At 44.1% G+C, this 10157-nt stretch overlaps 1 long non-coding RNA gene across 1 annotated transcript; it reads left to right on the top strand.

Annotated features, from left to right (window-relative positions):
- Nucleotides 1-5145: 5145 nt before the first annotated feature.
- On the top strand, nucleotides 5146-9917 carry LOC124504353 (uncharacterized). Its single transcript, XR_006960381.1, has 3 exons — nucleotides 5146-5386; nucleotides 5574-6163; nucleotides 9612-9917. It is a non-coding gene; the product is annotated as an uncharacterized LOC124504353 (long non-coding RNA).
- The last annotated feature ends 240 nt before the right edge of the window (nucleotides 9918-10157 follow it).

Below are 10157 nucleotides of genomic sequence, written 5' to 3'. Positions count from 1 at the left end.
TTCACCTACTCATGTGTTCTCTCTCTCTGAAAGAAAAAGAAAGAGAAGAGAAGAGAGAGGAGAGAGGGGAGAAAGAGAGAAGGAAAAATAAAATGCCACTAAAACTTGCTTTCTTCAGGGACCACAGTAATGCCAAAATGTTATATGTAACCAAAGTGCCAGATCATGTGCCATTCTGTTGACACAATGGGTAATTTGATCTTACTGGTTTTGGTACTAATCTTTTTTTTTTTTATTTTTTTTAAATTTTTTTTTTAACGTTTATTTATTTTTGGGACAGAGAGAGACAGAGCATGAACGGGGGAGGGGCAGAGAGAGAGGGAGACACAGAATCGGAAACAGGCTCCAGGCTCTGAGCCATCAGCCCAGAGCCCGACGCGAGGCTCGAACTCCCGGACCGCGAGATCGTGACCTGGCTGAAGTCGGACGCTTAACCGACTGCGCCACCCAGGCGCCCCAAGTTTTGGTACTAATCTTAAGAGATGGCTTTTTTATCTTTTTGGTTAATTGAGACCAAATTTCTGAGAAGATTAAGTACTACATGAAGGAAAATGTAAAACGTACAGAAAAAAAAATCCATTTGTGAACAGCAGGTATAACCATCCCCCCGCCCTTTTTTTTCATTTTCATGATTTCATCTGGAATTGTGTTCACTTATGGTTCACTGATGTTACCATCTCCTCTTTTATCCTGATGTCCCATTTCATTCCATTCTCTACCAGGCTAAATTCAAAGCAATGATCACATATGTAAAATACCACATCCTTTATTTCTGTAATGACTTACCCACAAGAGATAGGTTTTTATGTCAGCATAATTAATATTTTTGAATTCTGAATCCTTTATTACATATTTGTGTAGATCAATGGAGCAAAGAAATGTGCTCAAGAAACCGTGTGGCAAAATAATCTTCCCTCTTATGAAACACATAGATATAAAAATCCCTTCTTTGTCCTGGGGCACCTGGGTGGCTCAGTTGGTTAAACATCCAACTCTTGGTTTCAGCTCGGGTCATGATCTCATGGTTCATGAGTTTGAGCCCTGTATCAGGCTCCATGCTGATGGTGGGGAGCCTGCTTGGGATTCTCTCCCTCTGTCTCTGTCTGCCCTTCCCCTGCTTGCTCGCTCTGTCTCTCTCTCAAAATATAAATTTAAAAAAGTATTAAAATCCCTTCTTTGTCCTTTAAAAATGGATGGAACTGGAGGGTATTATGCTAAGTGAAATTAGTCAGTCAGAAAAAGACAAAAATCATATGACTTCACTCATATGAGGACTTTAAGAGACAAAAACAGATGAACATAAGGGAAGGGAAACAAAAATAATATAAAAACAGGGAGGGGGACAAAACAAAAAGGACTCATAAATATGGAGAACAAACTGAGGGTTGCTGGAGGGGATGTGGGAGGGGGGATGGGCTAAATGGGTAAGGGCATTAAGGAATTTACTCCTGAAATCATTGCTTCACTATATACTAATTTGGATGTAAATCTTAAAAAATAAAAAAAATAAAGTTAAATTATAAAAAATAAAAATAAAAATGGAAGTAAAAGTAAGGAGTAAGTATTCCTGATGACTATGTGTTTTATTGAAGAATAACCGTGAGACACTTGAGCGCACTAATGAATTTTTTAATGACATCATTCCAAGTGCTCATGCTTCGTTGCAATCTGAGAGAAATCAGAATGTCAAGAATCAGGGCTTCCTGAGTTACCATAGTTTGATGTTTGAGCCCTTTTGGTCACTGGGTCAATTGAGCCCCTCAACCTTCCGTGCTGTTCACTGCTGTTTCAAGCAGTAACACCACAGTACCTCTTTTAGGTAGGAGTGAAGCAGAATTTGTTTTCATAACACTGGCATAATTTTTATATCATTCAGTGCTGCCAGGAGAGAGCACTAGAGGCCTCTCGCCATGTTGAACAGTTGTGTTCCTCTTAATTCAGAGAATTTTGAAAGTGAATCTGGTGACAATATTTCTCTTCTGTAAAGAAAAGTCATTCATTGGAGCTGTATGGCTTGAAAGATTTTACACTTTCTTTGCTTTTTCATCGTCATCCAGTCACAGTTCCATTGTCTCGAAACCAAGATAGTTGCTTTGAAACACTGACACCTTCCACCATTCTCTTCATCCTTTATTTCTTATGTGTCTGGCTTTTCTCTTTGGCCCAAATTGGACCGACTGTTTTTTTTTTTCAACGTTTTATTTATTTATTTTTTTTTATTTTTGGGACAGAGAGAGACAGAGCATGAACGGGGGAGGGGCAGAGAGAGAGGGAGACACAGAATCGGAAACAGGCTCCAGGCTCTGAGCCATCAGCCCAGAGCCTGACGCGGGGCTCGAACTCACGGACCGCGAGATCGTGACCTGGCTGAACTCGGACGCTCAACCGACTGCGCCACCCAGGCGCCCCTGGACCGACTGTTTTTAATGATACAGGGACTGACTGTGGGGTATGTTCTATTGACAATGCTTCTTTGTGACACATTGTCCAGTGTTTGTTTGGAAAGCCTAGTACACGTTTTGTTTCTATCTTACTTGCAAATGAGGGAAAGGAAAAATCTACAAAGAACTTGAAAGGTGCTATTTTAGTAAACACTTCAGAAGTTTCAGAAGTAAATTCCCTCTATTTCGTGCAGGATTTCCATTGTACACTTTAGCTTTGAAGAAAAACAAATCTTCATGTCTTAGAATATTTGATTTATATGTTATCTACTGAGTGATCTTCTTCTTGGGAAGAAGTCACGAGAGAGAATGTTTTGCTCAGGTTCACCTCTCCCTTAACGAAGTTGATACCAGCGAAGTGAAATCGAAGTCCGAAAAGCTGCCTCTGCAGAAAGAAAATACTCAACTTAAGATCCAAAAGAATAAGGTAACAAAATTTACTATCAAATGTTATATAAATCAGAGAACTGAACATCGTTACTTCTTTTTAAGTTTCTCTTCTTTAACTGGGGTAAAATACATGCATTAGAAGGTTTCCCATCATAAACATTTAAGTGTACATGTTAGTATTGGGAAGTACATTCGCTATACTGTACGTTCTTCTATAGTCATTCCACCTTTCTCAAATCTGTCTTAAAGTCAGGAGATACTACTGCATGCATCAAGGATTCGATGCAGGGAGTCTTGACGTCTAATAATGTAACCTGGAATAGGTGTTGCTTTGGGGTGGGGGGGGGAGAAAACTGCACTTGGTAAAATGAGTTTGCTCTGGGAAGGTAAAAAGTGGCTCCCTGCCTTGGGAATCTTGTCCCTTCTCCTCTCCCCCCTCATGGCCACACTCGTGGGAACAGGTGTGCACACTCAGGTCAACTGTTTTATGCTTGACAGGCAGCAAAAGGGAACAGGGGGACAACTGTGATGCACTTAGGAGTGTGAAAGGGGCAAAGGACGCCAAATGGGACACGCTGAAGAAGAATGTAGACATTTGTGATGGAATGTGTGGACAAAGACAGAAGCTCACAGAAGAGTAAGACTTTCAGGAGTTGTTACAAACACTGTTGTAGAACAAATGTGTCAGATAGTGGGGATAATTTGCTTTCTTTGAGCACATTTAACACCAACCATACTTTTACCGTAGTAATCAGTAAAGAATTGTGTTTCTCCCTTCTGCCTTGATTTCTGTGATCTGCATCTTCCTTCACTTTGTGGAAACCTCGGGTTTCATTTTCATTGTCCTTTACATTTCAGTCCCATTGTGGCGACATGACTGCCATATGTGTATATATTTGGTTAAACTCTAGACATTGGGTAGGAAACATTGGGAGGAGAATTCAGGTGTACTGTGATGGTATCTTGCTGTAGATGATATGGGAGTTTATATCTGGTAGGAGATCAGGGGTGCCAGCATTACTGAAACCTGTGAACTCAGTTTTCCTTCCTTTCCTTTCCCTTCCCTTCCCTTCCCTTCCCTTCCCTTCCCTTCCCTTCCCTTCCCTTCCCTTCCCTTCCTTGCATTCCTTTTCCAGGAGACAATATTCTGAAGGTGGGCAATTCACATCATTTTCTTTTTGTCAGTGTATTTTACATTCTTCTCAACTGGTGTCTTTGAGGCAGGTGGCAGGAGTTCCCTCGTGAACTGTAGAAATATCCAGGAGGTCATTGTATAGTGTTAATGACCTGTGACCAAGAAAGATGTCTCTATGGCAATGTCATGGCCCGAGCCTTGATTGAAAGTTCAGGGCTCTTGGGAGAAATCAGTCAAGTCAGAAACCCCTGTGCCATCCTTATGTGTTTAGTTGTAATGAGTTGGCCAGGCTTAGTTTTGTACACTGAAAAGAAATACACTTATGCCGTCCCAATCACAAAAGCCTGAGACTGGGAGGGCACTTAGTGCACCTCATGTGGGCTTTTTATATTTATGTGAAGTGTTGATGAGTAGGAATAGAGAGCTGTGAAGAGAAGCTCAGAGTTGCCAAAGACTTTCCAGCATGCTGGAGTTTGAGTTTGTTTAGTCCCTTGATAGGGGGAGTCAATGCTTCCCCCTGGTTGTGTTTGTGGATCTGTGCATTTACGGGGAAGGGGAGAGGGGACATTTGAGTCCTGCCTTCAGATTTCAGGGAGGGAAGAAAAGCAGAATTTCACATGGGCTACCAGGTAATGTATGTTTCTTTCCACTCGTAGGGAGCTGGGACTGAAAGAATGGGAGCAGGTGGAAGGGGAGAAGCAGCTGTCAGTTACAGAGGGGAAAGTGAAATTAGCTGCAGAAGAGCTATGGAACTGCAAGTGAGTGCAGCTCCTACCAGCAGCTCATGCGACAGCCATTGAATTAGTTTGAAACTTTGTATAGTGTTTAGACCCAAATAGCACACAAATATACACAAACATTCAGGAGACATTTACTTCAAGAGAGATGTGACCTTTTCCAGATGTTAAGTTAAAAATATTAACCTAGGGGCGCCTGGGTGGCGCAGTCGGTTGGGCGTCCGACTTCAGCCAGGTCACGATCTCGCGGTCCGTGAGTTCGAGCCCCGCGTCGGGCTCTGGGCTGATGGCTCAGAGCCTGGAGCCTGTTTCCGATTCTGTGTCTCCCTCTCTCTCTGACCCTCCCCCGTTCATGCTCTGTCTCTCTCTGTCCCAAAAATAAATAAACGTTGAAAAAAAAATTAACCTAAGCAAGTTAAGTAACTAAAGATTTCCTGATCCCCAATGCTGGCCAGACTATGTGGAAATGTGGTTCCTGAACATGTTTCTGGAGGTGCTGGAAATGATTACAAACCTCAGGAAGCAGTTTGGTCGAGGACAAATCACATCGACAAGTATGACCATCCCATTTTAGAGACCCACTTGTTGTAACCATGAGAAATATGATAAGGATACAAGGAAAAGAAGATTTGAACTTTACAATGAAAGATCTTCATTGCAGAATTAGGGAGCGGTCACCACAGGTAAGGAGACCGTGTCAACGTGGAGCCCCACAGGCATTAAATAATAAATCCAAGATGATGTAGCGATGGCTTTGAGCTTTCTGTACTCTCCTCCTCATGTGAAATGTGTTTTATATGATTGGGTCGTGTGTATGAGAATTCAGTTCTTATAATGGGAACCTGGGCCAATTAACATCACCCTCAACAGGGTGCTTCATCTGATGAAGCCATTGCACACCCAGGAGAAGAGTAGAAGAAACACAAGACAGCTGCAGCAGTCAGAGCTCACCTTCGGACACCAGGTAGCCTGCACTCTGCCTAGTAGTTCCTGAGTGCTTCAGTTAATGCAGATGATCATAACGGGACACTGAATCTCTCCACATGGGTTTTATTGATGTGCTGACTCTTTCAGATTGCTCTTTGTGAGAAGGCACTTCAGGACAACTGGGTAAGAATGTTTTACTCTCCTCCTCTTGTGCACACCCTGCCACAGCTGAACGTGGATGTGTTTCCCTCTTGAGCTCAGGGCTCATGATGTGGAGAGGGCAGTGGCGGAGCAGAGCAGGGAGGTCGCCTACTTGAAATGCAGGTACAGGATTTTGACAGGCGCTGTGAGGTTTTTAAAAAGGCTAAACTGTTTGGTGTCCAATGGAGGCCTGGGTGTGGTAACTCTTAGTGAAACTGATTCATCTCGATCTTCAAGACTGGAAGTCATCCAAAGACAGAGGCTTCTCGAGGAATTCAGGAGGCACAAACCAATGGCAAGAGGACCTGACAGGGAGATCCTTCCATGGAGAGGTACGGAGCACATTGTGAAATGCAGTAGCTTAACTTCTGCGGCAACATCCACAAAATCGGCTTCTTGTTCCAGTGGGTGTAATTGCTTGGTCTCATGCAAACAGTCCCAGGTGGTTACTAGAGGGCACAGGTTGTCCCACAGTGGTCACAAGCCACTGTTTCCCTCAAATGCCCGCAGCCAGCAGCGCTCTTTGGGTCTGTCCCTTGTGAGTGGTGGAGCTCACGCCTCTCCACTGACTGTGAGCCCCCCTGCAACCTCCCGGTTACACTTAACTGGAGAGTGGGTGCTAGAACGATCGTGGGTCAGCGCCCCTTCCACCTTGAGACAATATCGAAGGCTGTTTCTTTTGTTTCACATGAATAACGTGAACAACAGCATGAACTGGAGGCTGTATGTCCTGATGAGCTTTCTTGATTTGGCTTTTGGATAAATGCCCCAGAGAAAATATGCTCTGTATAAAGAAACAGACATTTCTTCCTCTGTTTAGAGGTCCCTTTATTATTTAATTTTTTTTTTGTATTGTGAACTATAGTACTCCAGTAGTAAAGTAAATCCTTGTGAAATTTCACTCCTCCAATGTTATTTTATTAGCGTAACTCTGAAACTTTGCAGGTCATTCCACATAGAATTAACTTTTCCCTTCCTCATTACTATAGTATTAGTCTCTGCAAGGCAATTTCTTTTCGTGAATACTTACATAATCCCTTGTCAGATACATAAGGCAGATGATATATACAGTAAACCACTTGAAAAATCCCACCCATGTCTTGTAGAAAAGGACAGTGTGCTATTCGTGTTGACATTTACTGACATTATCCTAACTAAGCCATTCGTATTTTAATTTTTAATCTGTGATAAATTGTCATTTCCCATGATGTGTATTAGGAAACCCTTCTTTTAGTGTTGATTTCCAACGAATTGAGCCCTGACCTGTCCACGGTTGGTTGATTATAAAATATCCAAACAAAGCATTCTGGTGCCTTCCTCCAGGCTCCCCTGAGTCCCAAGGGGTCATCACCCGTGCCATGTGGAAAACCCTCTGTTTCTGGTAAGGGACCTGATTATAGGAAGTAGTGCAAGATGGTGGAGGAAGGCACGGAGGGTTGTTTTGTTTTGTTTTGTTTTGTTTTGTTTTGTTTTTTTCCACCCAGTCTATGCAAGTCTGAATAAACCTCCATCCCTTCTTTGGCCTCTATTGAATGCAGAACCTGGTGCAGCTTCTGTGAGGAACAAGAATTCTGTCCCTACTATGGACACAGAGAAGGTCAAGGGAAATAATGTGACCATTTTCAGTTGTCGCTCTCTCTCTGGAATCTTTTGTCTCTTTAGACAGCACTCTCTCCTGGTCTTGTCTCCAGGTTGTGTGTTCTGAGATATATTTATGGTGTTACTTACTTTACAAACAGTAAAAGTCTTCCCCAAGAGCCTATGGGCCTCTCTGTTCTTAGCTTGTTTGTCATCTTTGGTGGTGCCTCCAGCAGCCATAAGTGTTTAGAGGCTGAGGACCACAGGGAAGTCACTGTGTGTTTGTGGAAATAACATGAGGAGGATGACATCTCACTCCACACTTATGTCTCCTGGCCTGGCTCACTTTTTCCAGACCTCCTTTCATGGGAATATTCCTGAAAACGGAAACAGTATTATTGTTGTTATTTTACTCCTTTTCTGTACAGAGTTAGTCATTAAACTGTTTAAAACATTGGTTGTGATCCTCACTAAGTGAAAAACACGAAAAGTCCTACTTTCTGAGATGTGCTTAACAATTTTGAATGCTCTTATTCGAAGGTTATTTTTCCCCCAAGTTTCATAATTCATCAGTTTTCCCATCTCTGGGAAATGTGCTTTTGCAGAGTCACTGCAGCTGTTCATGTAGTAAAAGTATTCTGAATTCTCAGGGAAGGCATATTTGCAGTAGAACAATGCAATGTTTGCAGTGAGGAAACCCTGCATTAATCCAGATGTTGTGGATGTTTCCCACCTACCAGCTACCTCACAGTAGTACCAATACAGGTGGGAGTTGAGGTAGACTTATGGTAGTAGTTTTTGGGGTGAGACTTATGATGTCCCGTATTCCTCCCAGTGTTTTTTCTTTTCTTTTCTTTTCTTTTCTTTTCTTTTCTTTTCTTTTCTTTTTTTTTTTTTGCAATGGTTGTTTATTTTTTGAGCAGGAGAGAGAGAGAGAGAGAGAGAGAACATGAGAGAGAGAGAGAGAGAGAGAGAGAGAGAGAGAGAGAGAGAATCCAAAGCAGTCTCCAGGCTCTGAGCTGTCAGCTCAGAACCTGATGAGAGGCTCAAACTCACAACCTATGAGATCATGACCTGAGCCGAAGTCAGACACTTACCCGACTGAGCCACCCAGATGACTCTCCTCCCACTGTTTTCTTAGTGACGGATGGGCAGGGCAGAGGTCGAAGACATGATACCCTATCCTCCCTCACCATCGAGGCGGGGTTGGTTGTAAGCATCTGGCTTTTTCCAGGTCCTCAAAGCCCATGCATTCTTCCCCTGAGCCCCTGATGCCTGCAGGGCCCTCCTTCCTCCCAGGTTGTGGAGGCAACCAGCCCTCCAGCAACTTTGGGGTCATGGCTGGGCCACCAAGGGGTCAAGGTCTGGCTGTCCAGACGCTTCCCAGGAGTGGCTTGGAACAGCAATGCTGCAGTACAGGTCAGCATGAACAGCTTCTGTAAACAGGATTCTCATACACTGTGATCAGGGCCTGGGCTAAAACATGACAGGAGAGAGGGGGACACAGGACATGTGGTGCCATGCCTCATGGACAGGGCTGCATAGAGCAGAAGGACGAGAGCCTGGGGAGAGGCAGAGAAAGAGACAGGCAGGGAGAGAGACACTGAGTCAGTGATGGGGGAATTGGGCATGTCTGAGAGAGTGAGAGGAAGAAACAGGGAGACAGGAGTAGAGAGAAGCAGAGACAAAGAGGAGGCAAGGAAGAAAGGATGGAGCTGGTCACAGTGTGTGGAGGGGGCGACGGACCACGCAGGAGGGGCTCTGTGACGATGCTCTTAGTGTTGGAGGCAGAAAGGGTAGGAACTCTGGGCATGACAGTTCCCTGAGTGCAAGTCTCCAACCTCCCTGGGGCAACCTCTGTACAGGCCGTTGCCCCTGGGAAGATGGGTCCCCCTCATTTTCCTGGCATGTTGGGGCCCAGTCTCAGGATCGGTCATGGAGAGAAACGGCTTGAGGCAGAGTGTGCAGCTCATTAGAAGATAAAGTCCAGAGTGTGCCCCCATGGGGAGGTAATCATCTGTCTGCCCCACCGCCCCCAGTCGCTGCTCCATTCCCCCGTGCTTGATCATGACCTTCCTTATGTTCCAAAACGAGGCATCAGGCATTGGGCTGCCCCCAGAGCCTGCAGCCTGGAACTTGCAAAGATGGATTATTGATCTCAATGAAAAGTATTTGAGAATAAGGTCCGTTTTCTCCTTCTAGAACTGTGATGGAACCAGGCTGGAATGCTGGTGGAAAAACCAAGTGGTACTTGGAGATCATGGTGGGTTGGAGGTTTATTTCACACCGGCAGGCTCAGAAGAGAACATTTCTCCAAAGATCTGAGCCCCGAATGCAAGCGGGAAGGGTAATTTATCATTATCAGCCTCCATATTTGTGTGTGTGTGTGTGGGGGGGGGGAGTGTGGTATTCACGTGTGCAGCAAACAAGGAAGAAGACCCTGGAGGAGGGGTCTCTAAGCTAGAGACCAGAGTTTGTTTTAGTCCAATCAGCCATCTTTGTTGTACTTTATTCACTTCTCTAACATTCCCCACTTTGATGCCTTAAAAAAAAAAAAAAACTTTTAGCAGGCATCACTTTTCAGTTTTACAGGTTTGTACTCTCAGAAGGCTAAGATACATGCAGTAGTTTGGTAAGCAACAGTGTTTTCAATAAAACGTACCATGACATTCAGTATATAGGGGCCGATGGATATAAGTAAAATTATGGAGAGGAAGGCCCTGCCAGGGCAGGAAGCCAGGATGCCCA

The sequence above is a fragment of the Lynx rufus genome, unplaced genomic scaffold (genome assembly GCF_022079265.1).
Source record: "Lynx rufus isolate CCGP_SWC_20201006 ecotype Redwood Valley unplaced genomic scaffold, mLynRuf1.p SCAF_8, whole genome shotgun sequence".
In the NCBI taxonomy this organism is placed as follows: Eukaryota; Metazoa; Chordata; class Mammalia; order Carnivora; family Felidae; genus Lynx; species Lynx rufus.
The sequence above is the reverse complement of the archived record's forward strand: the minus strand, read 5'-3'. Positions and strand labels throughout refer to the sequence as shown.